This window comes from Leptonotus elevatus, chromosome 1, assembly GCF_054856555.1.
Source record: "Leptonotus elevatus isolate MCC_2025b chromosome 1, RoL_Lele_1.0, whole genome shotgun sequence".
Classification (NCBI taxonomy): domain Eukaryota; kingdom Metazoa; phylum Chordata; class Actinopteri; order Syngnathiformes; family Syngnathidae; genus Leptonotus; species Leptonotus elevatus.
Genome location: NC_141239.1, coordinates 31,841,353 through 31,858,460, shown reverse-complemented (window position 1 = coordinate 31,858,460; position 17,108 = coordinate 31,841,353).

Genomic DNA, 17,108 nt, shown 5'->3' with positions numbered 1-17,108 from the left:
ATTTTTAATCACATCCCACATTCATTCAACATCACATATACAATATTTTATTTGGAGGAGGCATTGAGTGACAAAGTTGAAATCAAAACGAAACTGATCTGAAAAGCAACATCACACAGATAAGTTAAAATGTTCCCAGTGGAGGGAATTTTTTATCACTTATTAGTAAAGTTCTATAAAGGTCATTTAAAAATGTTGATGTCAGGTTTGCAAGATAATTTGGATTGGAAATGTACGCAGGTGTATGAACATGTGTGTGAATGGGAGAATGTGAGGCTTTGTAAATATGGAGTCGATAAAATTGCTATACAAGTGTACTCCCGTTACCATTTTTCATTTTAGGATACCCTATTCAAGCTATTCTAGCTGGTAAAAACAAAAAACAAAAAAAACGGTGTCTCGGCCGGCTGGATTTCTCATTAATACAGGGAGTCCTCAAGTTACGGCGGAGGACCGTTCCTACGCTGGCGATGTAACCTGAATTTCGACTAAAGTCGGATTTTCCCGTTCAAGTCGATATTTACTTCAAAATAGTAACAGTAATTTAAAAAAAAAACATATTTGGGCGACCCGGAAGAGCCAGAAACCAATATTTCGTGTTTCCGCACGGACATTCATTGCTGACGGACGGCGGAGCGGAGCTAATTCAAGCTTAAACACGGAAATGTGACGCGCCTGACGGCGAGCCGACCTGCTGATGGAGGTCCGTTGCTGGAGGTAACAACAACACAACTTTAAATAACTTTAAAATGGCGTGATTACTGTGGGAAATTAACGAAAAAGAAGGTGCTATGAACGAGGCACGGGCGCCGTAAAGTCGTAACGACGTAGGTCGCGTACAACGTAACTCAAGGACTCCCTGTATTCAATATGCAAAAAAGCTCAGCACAGGTCCAGGTCATGTTTGTAAATGAGAATTAGTTCTCAAACATTTTTACCTGGTTAAATAAAGGTTAAATAAATAAATAAAATAAAATAAATAAATATATATATAACATCTTTCCATTCAGTGTAACGCAGAATTGACCAAGCATTGGCGACTCACATGCACACAATAAGAGATTTGCCCTAAACAGCAAACCTGTATAGGCTTTTTGAGGCTGAACATTGAGTACTTTGTACTTTACCACAATTAACAAACTATAAAAATAAAAAAATAGCGTAACAAATCAATAAAGAAGCTGGTTACAATGACTGCAAGCTTCACTATTTCATCCTTAGATACATTATGATAAATATAGCTAAAGTGGAAGTCAATTCAAAAATGTTCTTTACAATATGTTCTATGTGCTCCATTACTCCAAACATGGTATTCTGATTAATATTGCATTGATGGAATTTGTATTAAGCAGATCAATCTGCCCATTTTCATACGTCTCTGTGAGTAGCCATTTTGACAGTGAAATCGAAATTGATGTCAAAGTGCCTTCGGGCTCGCATTGTGAACATCACACCACGTCTTACATTCCAGTCATTTTGAGCAACTAAAGTAGATTTAAAAATGGCATTGTGGTCATTTCCAACCTAAGTTATTGCACAAAACCAATAAAAGGATATGAACGATTATATTTGAAAGCATTGTGACATGTAGAAAAAATAAACATAAAAAAAGACTGATTAAAAAATAAAAACAGTACTGACAATGTAAGAACGGAGGAAGAAAGTCCACTGGTGGACTGTGAAAAGAGAAGGGCATATAAAGTTCAGTGGAGTTGAGTTGAGGGGATTGCGGCGTGTGGGCAGAAGTTTGTGTTTGAACACTGGAGACAAGCTGGCCAACGTGCAAGAAGACAGCAGGAGAAATGACTGCAGGGGTGTGGTGGAAGATTGTGGCAGGTCACAGTATCAAAGCAGGATAAAAGACGAATTTTCCTCCATGTAAACTCCACTCAACAACCATCCAATGTAAAGTCCTCCACTTTTGTATGTGAGATGTCATTGTTTTCATGGCTGTCACTTCCATCAACTTTTTTCATGCACTTCCTGGTTATCTTAATTTTCAGTTCTTTTCAAATGCTAGCCTAATAAATACATAATTACAAATCTTAAATGAGTATCAAATATGGAAATTCATTTTATGTTTCTTCAATCAGTGAAGCATTGGAGATATTCTGGGTTCTAATCTCAGCTACGCCTTACGGTGTGAAATGTGCTTGTTTGTGAAAAATGCTAATAAGATTGTTTTGTTTTTTAATAATGAACTATAATGATGAACTTCTTCTCACTATACTTGTAGTTCACTTGCTTGTTTGTTTTTTCAGATTTTTTCCCAAGGGTTGATGGATTTTTATAATCAATGCTCTGTACTGCTTGTCAAGGTCATTAAGAAAAGCATGTTTTGCGACGCTGTATTTTCTAAGAAATAACACTATATTATTAAAGAAAAAAAACATATCTGAAATAGAATATATGAAGTTAGAAAGAATAAATGTAACCATGTTTGCTATATTTTATCTAGCCATCCATTGATCAATGTGGCTCTGTACTGCAATCCAATAAAAACTCAATCAACAATAAAGAAATAATCTTTATATACAACTATAGTATATAGTACATACAGTTGCTGAATTAAAAAAAAGTTAATATTTTCAGTTAGTGCACACAAAGTGAATTTAGAGATTTGTTTGAGTAATTGCTGAAAAATGTGCAATGTCCCAACTATGTCGTACAGGCATACATTTCCGTTTTCCTGATTTGTATGGGGCGTGGCTAAATCAATGACACACTTTCCAGTCCAGTAAGAGTCGTCCATCCGCCACCATATACTGTACGAACTTCAGCACCTTTATTTACATCAGTGGTTATCCACTGCAATTGCAACATACAGTTCGCTAGCTAGCCTGTATGCCTACACCCCAAAAATAAATGTTCCCTTCGGACAGTTCACTGGCGTGGCTGTTTTAGAGTGCCTTATTGTTGGCCATGCAGAAAATGACATCATTTTTTTTAATTTAATTTTATTTTTTTGACCGACTTGGCAGCCAGCGCGTGGACCAGGATTTTATACTGGCATGTCCACTTTTGAGCACCTCGTTGTCTCTTGCAGGGTTTGGAAATCCAGGTCCAGAAAGGAAAAAAGCCCTGAAACGGATTGGCTTTAGCCACAGGTGCTTCTACTCAACAGGTGTAGATGAGCTTGTTTACCTACCAGTTGAGTAGAAGCACCTGTGACTAAAGCCAATCTGTGGCAGGGTTTTTACTTTCTGAACCTGGATTCCCCAACCCTGCATGAAAAAGCTCTGTGACATCCCAGTAGGGTAAATTCCAGCCACAGGAGGCTTAAAGCAGATATAGCCTATTATTTTTTATGGCTCAACTTGTAGATATGTGTCGGCATATGCTTGATTGATTGACGGTTGACAGTGGCTGTCAATTATACGCGGCCTGGCCCCTATAGCTCACAAATAGCGGGGATCAACTGAACTTGCAGATTTTTTTAATGATTCAAATTTGGCATTTGTTAACGTTCTTTGCAGTGCATATTTATTTTAAAGAAATGTGGAATTTTTCCCTTTATAGGGATTTTAACATTTTATTCAGTGAAACGAGTTTAATTATTATCATTTTAGTTAGTTTTTAATGAAATGAATGCCTAAATGACAACCAAGATGTTAGAGTATTCTTTAAATAGCGTGGCTATGTTCTCTGGAATCTTAAATAACCACTAAGAGTGATAGTGCCCAATTGGTTGTTTTCTTCCTCCATATAGTGCATGTTTTAAACATTGTTTATCAAATGAAATATTCAATTCAGGGCTGTTGCCAGCTTGTCAGTGTATTTCCATCCAAGCCCATGTCAGGAGAGTGACAGCGCAAGATAATTCGGCACAAAGCTTCCGTTCGCAGCACTCCGAGTACTCGAGAACATTGTGCAGATTTGCCCAAGGTAGTGTTAAAAAGTGTGTGAGCAGCGCAAAATCAAATGTGCGCATCTGCAGGGGAGGAGGTGCAGGGTAGCATTGAGGGTAGAATTAAAGTGCCATCGTGTCCCCACGGAGCCCCCAAGAAGGAGAGAGAGAGACTGTGAAAAACAAGTTTAAGAACTCAGTCCAGATGAGTCCTTTAAGTAGGTAATTAAAGCCCATGAAGAACTAAGTCACTTCTAGGCGTTGGATTTTTTTTATTATTATTTTTTTCCAGGACGTCACAGACTAATCGCCTTCAGCCTGTATCACTCCTCTCAAAAAATGGTGCATCACAAATAGAATATTCTGTTCCTATTGTCAATTTTGTCTAGCAGCTAGTTTGAAATGAGGCACACAAATACCCTTGCGTGTTGTTGCATTTTGGGCAAAAATATGTTGCCAACCATCCCCCAGAATACATTTGTTATTAATCACAATCTTGTTAGAAATAGTCACACATTTTGAAGAGAACAGCGAGTGCAAATATTTTCTCCACCAAGAAAATGGATCAGAGGCACCAGATGCTGAGACAATCTGTAATGTCACTTCTAAGAGAATCAAAGTGTGGACGCGGGATGAACAATATCATTTGTATTTTCCTCAGCAAAGTAATGCAGAGATATTCTCAAGCATGATGAAACTCCTCAAATTGCCTCATGTTTTGACAGAAAAATCACTGCACAAGCAGAATATAAAATGTGTAGCAGTACCATTGAATCTGTTGTATTCATTAGACACTGAGAAAGGCCGGACATTGGTTAGGGCCCATAAAATTATCAATTGTGAATTTTAAAATTGCAACAAGCCAAAAAAGTGGCAAACATCTTCAATCCCCCCAAAAAAATAAAAAAAATTTGATTCATCTGCCGCCATGCTCTAAAAAATTATCAAAATCCTTGAATGTTCATAGCAGAACTTTTGGCCATTTTTGCAGTAACTGAACAGATTCTGTGGAGGGCTGTGCATTTGGTGCCTGCATGGACCTTCACTTCAAATTGCAATTGAACAGCGCTCAACGACAATATTTATATTAACATGACAAAAACATTAACAGATCTAAATAAAATACAGTGGCAGCTCAGTCTGATTTGTTCAACCTCCGAAAAAAAAATTCCCATAGGAAATAATGTAAATGCAATTAATCTGTTCCAAACAGATGTTCAGAGCCTGTTGTAAATTCCTCATTATTGTCATGTTAAAGTGGAAGGCAACTTTAAAAATTTCTTGACAATAATATGTTATGTGACCTCACTAGTCTAATCATGACATTCTGATTAATATTACATTTGTGGAATATGAGTTATGAAGCCAAATACAGCTGTGTTTATGCATCTCAGAGGGCGGCCATTTTGCCACTTGCTGTCGACTGAAGATGACATCAATGTTGTCCAGGACTCAAGCGAAGACCAATCACAGCTCACATGTTTTCTGAAGCTGAGCTGTGATTGGTTGTTACCTGAGACCTGAGCAACATTGATGTCATTTTCACTCAACAGGGCATATTGTTAGCAGTGACATGCGGTCAGGATAGGCAAGGTAGGCACTGCCTACCACAGGCTGAAATGAAAGTTGAAACCGTTTAGCTTCTTCAATTTATTTTAATTATTACACTACCTATAGGTTTGAAAGTGACAACATTTGGTGATTTTCATACCTCAATTAAAAATGACTCATTACTTCGTCTGGCCTGACGACAAAAATGCTGCAAAAATTATCCTCCTGAAGGCACACCACTACTGTGCTTTTCCCAGCCCTGTCCGCGTAGCGTTGTGTGTTCGCGCATGCGTAGTCACTTTCCCAGTAGAAAAGTCCTTTACGCAAATAGGCAGATCGCTACGCAGCCTTTTTACGTCGCTGAATTATTCCTATGCGAACGTACGTTCGCACAGTGCATTCGTGAATTCAAAACACACTTAATGCACAGTACGGCGGTAAAATGACGCCACTCTGGAGAATATTAAACTATTTTCACGCCTTTCTTTTGAGGAAAAACGTCAGCTTTTGAAGGATTGGAGACCAATGCCTGAGCTAACGGATCTTCAGAAAAGTAAGGGACAAAGAATCATTCATACTTTTCACAAAGAATAGTGCAAAAGGAAAGATTGGCTTTGTGGAAGAAGAATTAGGCTGTTTTACAGGGAGATATTACCTTTATTACATTCTTTCCGGGCGTCCAGGTGGATTTTATAAATTAATGAAATTGTTCGTTGTGCGGCAAATGGGAGGTGGAGTGCACTGCAACGTGTTTATCGTGGCTGGCAGAGCACGCACTGGCTGTGACGTGGCCCAGAATGTTAGCCGAGTGGCAAGTGTTGAGCTGCCGCACCAAAGGCGATGGGTACGTATCACACTCGAAGTTCTAAAAGATAAAGATTGCAGAGCAAAAAATGTATGAGAAATTGTTTTTCGTTTTATTTTCTACCCATACAGAGGACACACATGTTAAAATAGTTTGAATGTATGGCATCTTGTATTTGAGTATCCAGTATCTCGAGGTCGGGCTGAGTGTCTTCTTTTTTGGAAATAAAAATATGGTCACTAATTGTTAGACTACTAAGGGGTCCTTGCATGCGCTGTTTAACGTCAGGCACATTGTTGAACAGCTAAGGGGGGTTTTCGTGCCAATATTTACAGAAGTAGTCACGGACGGTAGTTACAACGGCACGATTATCTCCTTCCTTAAATCCACTGTGGTTCGTAGCACTTCCTCTTTTTCTTTGCTACCACTGGCACTGTTGTCTTTGTTTGGGCCCATGGCGAAGAAAATTGTCATGGACAGATCAAAATGCACTCACGAATGTACGGAGCAACTCCGGGAGTTTTCACGCTCTGACTCGACATGATCAGCGCCTCGTCTCGACTACCGTGATGTGAGCATTCGGCATCTCTTGGCTTGACTCGACTACCCATTCAAGGTATGTTCGGCTTTGCTTGGGTGTTCGGACTCCGAGAATTAAGTCGAACTCTGAGGCATTTTGTACTCTGATTTTTGGGTCAAAGTCCGATTTGTACGAGTTCTGAGACATTTGAACTGCGAGGGTCCACTGTACACCACCGACTGATTAATAAATGTATTGATGGGCCCAGATTGCTCCAGATATGTTCGTCGAAGTTGGCCACTCATCACACACTTCTAACACATACAAAATTAAAATTTCAATTCAGGATGTGAGCTCTCTTTTCATGTCTATTAACATTAAGATACTAACTTGGTGGATCATCTGTTAAAAAAAAAAAAAAAAAAAAAAAAAAAAAAGATGATAGAGCTCATTTGAATATTGAATCCCAGAAAAGAGCATGAAGCTATTTTTTCACACTTCCCTGTGTGGATTTGTCCATCTGGGGATAATACAGAACTTAACACTCCACTCCCACCAGCACCAGAAGCAAAAAAAAAGAAGAAAAAAAAAGCACACACTAACTTATTATGGAAGAAGACCAAGTGAGTCAGCTGAGAAAACTCCCCTCAAGTTCACCACACGCATGAAAACAACTCGACACTATATTAAAATGCAGTTAGTTATCATGTCTTTATGTGTCAATTCAAGACACCCACACCGCCACCAAAGTCACCTAGGCATACAGCAGACATGTGACTGGCAGTGATCCTTTTATCTTTTGTGCAATCCAATCTGATGATAGCGAGCAGCACCCCCCCCCCCCCCCACACACACACACACACACAGGGGCTGTACTAAGTGTATTATCTAGTTCATCCACTGCTGCTAACAAAATCATCAGCAGCCAGTGTTTCCTACCCAAGAGATCCCCCCCCCCCTCCCATCGACCCACTCTCCCCGCAAACACACACGCACAAGCATGCCGGTGTGATTAAGTCCTGCTCTCTACTGCCATGAGCAGATCATGTGACCCTCATCCGGAAACAGAACGGATCTAGAGATAGAAAAACGTTGGGGGGGGTTTAACATTAATCCCTTCACTATCTATTTATAGCTCCTCCATGGCTGCTTACTATTTATGCATATGGACTTCCTGTTCCCACTAAGTCTATCCGTCTTTAGTTCAGACACCAAAGTGTAGTTTATTACTTCCACTAAAGACACACAGCAGGTGGATAAGGTGTTAGTCTGTGATTGGTCCAAACAAAAATGAGCATTTGTTGCAGAGGGAACACAAGAGGAAGTGACAGATGGGCAAATAAGCATCTGTGCCTGTGTATGTGTTATATTCGAGAAACACTTCTGATACAACAAGAGCACAGGAGCTAAGATCAATGCCACTGTTGCATTTTGTAGATATATCTACTGATATAAGAAATTGTGGAAAAGTCTAACTTCACTACTAACTTTCTTGTTTATATCATCTTTTTTCACAGCAGTCATTAGGAAAGTCATGTCAGGAAAAAATGGCTGTGTCCAAAGGTGTGGTAGAAGCCCATGCCGTCCTAACTGTGGCGATGAAGTAAAAGTAGGCTAAGTTCTATACCTGTGTCCAATTTTATTTTGTCCAGTACCTTTAGGCCCTTGAAGCAGGGAAGAAATCAAAGTCCAATAGCAAAAAGAGCATGTACCGCCGTTACGTAATCAGATTGCAATTTTTTTTTAACTGTATTCCATTACAGTTACAGGAAAGAATATGTAATCAGATTACAGGTATATTTATTAAAAATGGGGATTACTTCGAGGGATTACAATTATGATAAGAGAGAGTGCGAAAGAGGGCGAGAGAGAGAGACAGACAGAGCGAGAGACAGAGAGAGAGAGAGGACAGCGCAAGAGAGAGAGAAGGACAGAGCAAGAGAGAGCACGTGCACGCCCGCACAAGTGGGACCGTTGCTACATGTTGGGGAGGTGAGAACGAACGAACTGACGAGTCGTGTCTTCCACACGCGGGCAGTTTGAAAAAGCTTCACGGACGGGAGGAGGAAATGGCGACCGGTATTCATTGGAACTTACTTAGCGAAAGTTTGAGCTGAAAGTCCAGTGACATGCTACGCGCTGTAGCTTCTTGCTAGCTAGCCCGCTAGCCTACAACCACAATGTGAGTTACACCTTCCAAACAAATCTTCCTCCCACCAATTCACTATTTAAACATCATACACAACATATACACGGCTAAACTTGTGACTGGGATAAAAGTTCATTTTGCACTTGATGTCACATTTGTCATCCTCTCTATCTATCTATCTATCTATCTATCTAATTATCTATCTATCTATTTATCAAACTGTGAGGTGTGGTTTCTTTCAGTGACAGTTCGAAAACAGCATATGGCCTTCAATCAATCAATCAATCAATAGCCTACATGCTTTTTAATTACACAAGGATTTTAGCTATTTGTAGGCTGCCCGGGTCCCTATCACCCGCAAATAGCAGGAGCACATTGTATAGAATATATATTGTGGTGATATTTATTTTGTCTTTATGAGCATACTCAATATTGGAGTAATCCAAAAGTAATCCAGTTACATTACTTTAATATTATGGTACTTGGATTACGTTACTAACTACATTTTTTAGCAGGTAACTTGTAACTGTAATGGATTACATTTTAAAAGTAACCCTCCCAACTCTGTTATCATCTTAATAGTTTGCCAATGTGGGAGTCACCTGCTCTTACCAGTATCCTGTTCAAGGCTGTTTGTGATTTATCTGTCTTTAATGTCACCGTTTCTTTTTTAAATTTACGCACGCAGGTACTCTGAACGCGTCCTAACATGTCAGCTCATCTGTAGCGACATCATCCCAGAGAGGTCTATTGAAAGTGGGAATGAGAAGGAGACTTTTACTCCCCACAGATTTGAAACAGCCACAAATGAGACCGGGCATACTCCAGACAGACCTCCAAGAATGCTGGAAGTTTTCGGACTGTGCAAGGCCCGCTTGATCTTCCTGCCAACTACTTCACGGCATTTCAATCTGCTGATTGCCCTGTCGACCTCTTCCTGGGCTTTCTACTTCGTCCCTGATCATATCATGGATCCAGCTACTCTCACCCATTAGGGAAAAAAACTCATTACAAGTAGGTGTTACACTCTGTGTAAATGACATGATAGTAAAAACCGAAATGTGCAAAGTCATTTGCAATGTATGAATAGAAGGCACAGTACGCCTTGCCATAAAGCACCCGAGCTAGAGTTGTCATGATTGAGCGCAGACAGCATTTGAAGCAGTCAAGTAGCTCCAGTAGACTTTCAAGGTTGCTCACATAAGACGCAGTAAATTTGTGTTCAACTTGCCGCAGAACCGGCGCTGTGAGGGAGCCGTATCTCACTTGAAGAGGAACAACAAGCGGACTCCGCTTACAAACAGCCTTGTCAGCTCTTTGAGTGGACAGCGTGGGTTGTGAACTTGAATTGTTTGAGCAACAAACTCTTTTTTTTATATATATACGTATACTGCTTAAGATGTGAGAATTGAGCAGCAAGAAAAACAAGTATAAGATTCAGAACATGGTAAAAGATGTTAATCATTTGGTAATTGTTTTCAAGACATCCAGCTTTTGTACCTCAACCATCCATCCACTAATATGTTTGATATGTCTGGTTATTATTATATTTTTGACAGTTATAAATGTACAAATTTAAAGCATTGTGGAAAAATGTTTGTTTGTTTGTTCAAAAGTACCAATAAATATTCTATTTACAAATAATCTGAATTATCTCTCATATATTTCATGGTTCAGGCTTTATAGGGTTAATAAGCACATTTACATTCCATTGTGGTCATGGTTTGTGCAATTGAACTATTAAGCCTTTCCAGCATTTTTTGCATATCAAGGACCCTATTCTCATGCCAGCGTAAGTCTAGCATAAAGCACAGTAGAGCTGTCAAAATTAATTGATTAATCGACAAGTAATTGATTATCAAATTAATCGACAACTATTTTAATAATCGAGGAATCGTTTGGGGCCCACATTTTATTTATTTTTTTAGATTGTCCAAATCCTCTGATTTCAGCATATCAACAGTAATTGTTCACTAATTTTTGTCGGTCTTCATGAAAAAATTATTATCTTCTGTGTTTAATCCAAATAAGACATTTGCAAACATCTCTTTTTACTTTGGAAAACAATGAACGAACCGGTAACATAGCACAACATCAAATCACTATACAAATACAAAGTACAAAATAACCACCAGTCACTGGTTAAATAAACAGTAATCGGCGGGGGGGTGCCTTTGTAATAAATATTCATTCAATTACTAGAGAAATTGCATTTGGTACTTCAATTATGGTGTTGTATCATCTTCTAAACACATGAAGTAACACATGACTAACAAAGTGTTACATAAATAACTAGCTCTCTTTTATGACTGATTACGAAGCATATATTCCATCATTGTGTTTAACAGCATAATAAGAAAACACAATGAACAAATCAGCAACTCATTTAGCAACGATGCAAAGCTGCCTGTCTATCAGCGGAATTGAAGAGCAGTGCGGAATGCGTAGGATTAGGAAGGTATCACGATCACAAATACACACCTTGAGTATTTAAACACTTTGCCGAGAAGACACGCAATAATTGAGTTTGTACGCGCTTGTTTGTGAGGCGTCTGCATCAAGGTCCCCAGGCTGCGTTTTGCGTACAAGTGACAGCTCACGTCTTATTCAGGCAAAATCCGTGGGCGTGTGCTTTAGTTTGATCAAGAATGCGCATCTCACAAAGGACGTGCGGTGTTTGCGGGGATCGACATTCATGCTAACAGCACTTAAAGCTCAGGTGAAGCCAAGTGTAAATAGAGAATTGGAATCAGTCTGGAAGGTGACACAAACGCACATTCACTATGTGTGTACTCTGCGGGAAAGGATGTCATCAGTCATGAGTGATCTTTGGAATTTGCAAAATGATAACACATTAGTCCAAGATTTTTGGACTGTCAGTCATGTGACTATCATGAAGATGATTGGTTTTTAAACTCTAAACACCAAGTACCACCATCTTGACCAGCATTAAAATATAGTAGTCCGATTATTCCTGAAAAGTATACAGTGGAAGTTTACGGTGCTGTGACCACACTCAAAACAAATGACGTGTATCTCAACTCACCTTCTTCCATTGAAACTCACTAATCTGTTCCAGCCTCCTCCCCGGCCCCAAAATATAACAAAAATTGTTGTGAGGTGTATTTTACTGAGATTAGATATCATGTGATCAGTGTTGGGGAGGTTGATTTTCTACGCGAACTACTTAAAAGTTCAGCTCACTAAATTGAAAATGAACTACTTCAGTTCATAGTTCATAATGTATTTTTTAACTAAGTTAATTTGTCCAAAAATGAACTATTTTCATTAGGGGTGTCAATTGCCTAGTACCTGGCGATTCGATTCGTATCATAATTCATAGGTCACGATTCGATTCGATACCGATTAATCCCGATATCAATCTATAACTTGCTTATTGCGAGAGAAAAAAATTACTAAAATTTAGAAAATACTAATCGTAAACTTCTACATGTACACCGTAAGATTTGCATAAAAATGTATTTATGTATCTGAAAATATTATATATATATGTTAAGGTTTAATATTCCATTAATATAACATTCTTTCATGCTTAATGTGTGAATCCTAACCCCAAGTAAGACGTTTTGTTGAATATTCCCATAAAAAAATAGATGTTTAAAAATCGATTCAGCAACATATTGAATCGATTCGATAATTGCGCGCTGTAATATCGCGATATATTGACGAATCGATTTTTTCTACCACCCCTAATTTTCATAGTTCTTTCTATTTCAAGTTATACTTTAAATATAACTTAAAAGGACAATGAGAAATGAAATTAGTAGGAAAGTAATATAATAATATTATCATAATATTGTACACTAAAATAATGCATGATGTGACAATTTTAAAATAAAATGACAAAAAGCAAAGACAGACGGTTCCTGCACATTTTGGCCTCTTAGGGGCAGTGTGGTGTCAAGAGTTGCACAACAATAGGCACAGACTCAGCTTCACACGTTTTGCAAAACATTACACACCGTGATTTGCACATGCACACTACACACCTCTACACACGTTTTCATACCTTGGACACGGATAAGGATTGTGAGGTTACTTCCTAGTCATGACTAAGCACTGGCTTATCAATGACCACACCAATAAACATCCATCAAGTGCGGAGGCACGCATGTGCTTAATTGGAAATGCATTCTGCAGTCATTTATATTAGTCTACATATTTTTAATTTGTCTAACGGTAATAAGAACAACTATTTTGTTCTGATTTTTATTGTTATTGTTATGTTACTGGAGCTGAGTATGGCAAGAAATACACATTTTCATTCTGCAATTTGTGTAATTTGTAGTCCTTTTGCAACAGGTTTCACGTCGAAGGGTCAGAGAAGACAAAAGCTTATTTTTTTCCCAAACTCAGTGCGAGCAAATGGAATGGTAAGAACTAACACTTCTCTGTGTGATGAAGTTGCAAATGTAAAAGGGCAGTCGTCCCTTGTAGATAAAGATGTACCAGTAAGCCAACCTCTTGGTAGCCAATGGAGGCCATCTCACCCAAGAGTACAGTTCACAATGATGGGTCAATGTCCTACATTTACTAATAAGCCTCAGAAGCACGGACACCAAATCAATCTTTGTCAGACATTGAGCTGAAGTATTCATATAAAACAAGTCTTCATAATCTAAGATGGATACAAAAAACTTGCTGTTGTATTGTTCTATGTTGTATTTAAAAAAATAAAAATAAAAAAGGACGCTTGACTGTGCCGTTCAGTTGCTGTTTATTCTGCCCCCATGCACGTCTTCTCGGCATACAGTATATTTTATAAAAACCACAATTCCCAACATCCTTAGCGTCTCCCGCCTAGACTACGGTAAGTGACGAGGGTCATAACACAGTATGCATTCTGAATACAACAGCTGTGTGACAAGAAAGACAAAAAACGTTTGTGGGTTTGTCAATATCTCTTGTTATCTAAATTACCCTTACATAAAAATACCTGTCAAAAAAGTCTAGCACATGCTAGTCCCTAAAATATATATATTTTTTCTTTTTTACAAATGTGTTTTATATTGGTCACAGTAGTGTTTAACTGACTGCAATAGTGTCTCATCATTTCAGACTGTGTTCATGAGATGACAACAAAACAGCATTTTTGCAAATATGTGTATGTTTTTAATATGAGTGTGTATGTTGTGACTGAAGTGAGTCGTTTTTCAAACAGTGTCGGAGTTCTACAAATTTTGTGTGGTGTTTAGATAATTGTGACCAGATTTTGAAAAAAAGGAGCCTATTTTCAAAATTGTGGGTAAACAGTTGAAAAAAACTGTAATACAAATCGTTTGTCACAGCTTGGGAAAGTATTGTTATCTTACCTGTGTGTGGATGTTTCCAAAGCGTTTGTGTGTGAATAGCCGTTATTTGTAGGAATAGCACCCCAAATTGATGCTAATTTCCTGTTAGCATTCAAATGGGATCCGCCATCGACTTCAGCATTAGCGCTAGCGATGTTTAATAAAGGAAGCATGTTTTGTATTTAAATTTACGACGTGTATTTCTTCTTGTGTGTTCAATGAACTTTCGCTCATTGAACTCGTTCAGGTACAACACTGCATGTGAGTTTCTCACTGTGACAACACTTGACTGACAGGGACTAAGCCGAAAGTTGAAAAAGAACAAATAGCACTCCATAATATCCTAATGTATAAAAACATACATTAAGTGAATGAAGAAGAATTTAAACCGTTTTTGTCACACTGCAACTAAATAGCTGCTCCTTTTGGTGCAGACAGATATATTGGTAATAGAAAAGTCTGAACTGCTCACTCACATAAGCACAGAACTAATATTATTCGTTATTATTACATGTATTTGTTCTACGCAGAGGTTAAAGAATATATGATGGCGAGTACCTACTGTTGTATTGTCTGTCTACTTGTGTTGCTACACGGTTTATGGTCATTGTATTGCTATTTAGCATTAGCATGGCTGAAAGGCTAAGCTATGTGGTTGTTTTAAATACCCAATGTGTAACCGTGTCTAACCCTTTTTAGATGTTTTTAAAGTTCGTGGGAACTGGGAAAGGTAGAACTATTTAAAAGAGGATTTTTTTTTAATGGTGTCCATGTTGCAGATATTCACCAATCACAGGAAGGTCTGGAACATGTTCACTGTAAATATGGTACATGTAGACATGACCGAGCAAATAACATGGCGGTACAGCGGTGATACAGTTTGGCAAGTTACGTATCAACGTACTGTAGACAAGTTACATTACAGTCCACTTGCATCGGGGCCAACTGGGGCAGTGAAATCCTTCTGGTGGCAGTTGGCGCTCACTTTGAAAAATGCTTTTTTGCCATTTTGCCATATTTTTTGCCCAGCAGACGTCTCTTACAGACAATTTGGAGCTCGCCTTGGCGGAGGTCTGCGCTCAACTCAGCAGTATCCTAGTCACGTTTGACCACACGCATTCAGCCCATCTGATTAGAAATAAAAACAAAGGAGCTATTCATGCATGGTTCATTGCTGTCTTGTGCTGTGTAAACCTTCGAAGGTGTTTGGAACGAGACTCATGAAATATTATAATCTTCACACACTCTTTCCCTCGGAGGTGCGCTGATTTTATAAGAAGCAAAACATGGCTCTCCCGTGAGCTTTTAGTTGTTGAAGTGAAACAGTCTATTGTTTCACTTCTGAGCATCAAGTAAAAATAAATCAATAAATTCCATCTTTGGATAGTATTACGTCTACGTAGATGTATTTTAAAAAGTATATTCAATATTATTGTGATGCTGGCTGTAGCATTATTTAGTTTTCAACAGTTTGAACATCACCACACTTCAAAATGGGAAAATATAAAACCAAACTTAACTACAGTCTCATTTAAATAAATAAAAAATGTATTGCATATTAAACAAAAAAATTTTTAATGTACCTAAATAAATGTTTGAAAACAAACACTGCTAAAAGATTCAAATGTAGTTTTATTGTACTTAAAAGTTAAATACAACAAAACTCTACTGGATAAAAAATAAAAAAATAATTTAAGACGCTGTAACATTGAGGACATTTCCTGTAATTCAGTAATTTTTCACATGCCACGAGAGGGAACCCACATACCACCACACTTTGAGAATCACTGTTCGACTCATTAGTGGTCAACGCAAATTGTGCTTTTATGCCTGGATGAAGTGTGACTGAATATAAAACGAAATATATGTATAGATTTCCACTCTTTAGAAGTGTGCTATAAATGAAACCAGGCCGCGCCGCTCTCAGAACAATCGAGAAGAACACCTGAACAGACGAGTCAGCAGTTCCGCAGCACATAATGATAACTTTTGTTCCATTTCCTGTCTTTTTGCAAAAAGAAGAGTTTTTGTCATTTTGTCTGCAGTAGTCTACAAATGTATTCAGAGCAGAACAGCAAACTGATCTTTTTTTTTGTGGTAGAAAATGATGTTTAGATCTCCTAATGCCTAACTTATCTGCTTCGGGTTTGAATGCAGTCCACGCAGCAGGAGGCAACGACCAGATGTGGCTCATTTAATTGGAAGAAAAATATTTTAAAACGCAGGGGCTAAAGTAGAACAAACAGCCTTAAATGAATAAAAATAAATTCAATACAAGATGCAGATTGTGTTTATAAGTTTAGTTTAGGTAAAGCAATCATCTGCTGTGTTGCACTTTCACTTAAAAGTTGCTCCCACGCATACAGCAGCCTCTCTCGCTCCAAATAGAAGACAACTTCAGTATAATTTTGTATTTTTTATCGCCAAACTTTTGGTGTTACAAAACACATTCTGAATGTTGTATAAAGAGAATTACTGCAAAACTTTTTGAATTGGAGGCTTTTACAGGATGTCCTTGCGCCTCGCTCGACGTGATTGGTTGTAAACTGCCAATACAAAACCAAGTACCATTTCTTTATCCCTTTCAAGGTTGAAGGGAAATATTCTTGAGTGAGCTCTGTTGTCGACGCCGGCGCATGCTAGAGAGCTTTGACCTGAAAATGTGCTATAAAATGAAGTGGCCTTTTCTTGTCTTGAAAGTGTGAAAGTTTCTTGGTTGTTGTGACGTAACGTACGGAACGGCGAGCCTACAATGAACGAGAAGTGATAAATAGCTCGGACAGTGCGGACGAGAGGTGCAGTCGCTCCGTGCAGAACCCCTGCAAATGTACCAGCACGCAATGTTCTGCTTTGTATTGCATCAGGCACCATCTGTTTTGCAACATACTGTGTACAGCTTGAACTCACAAGTGTCCATCATTTCT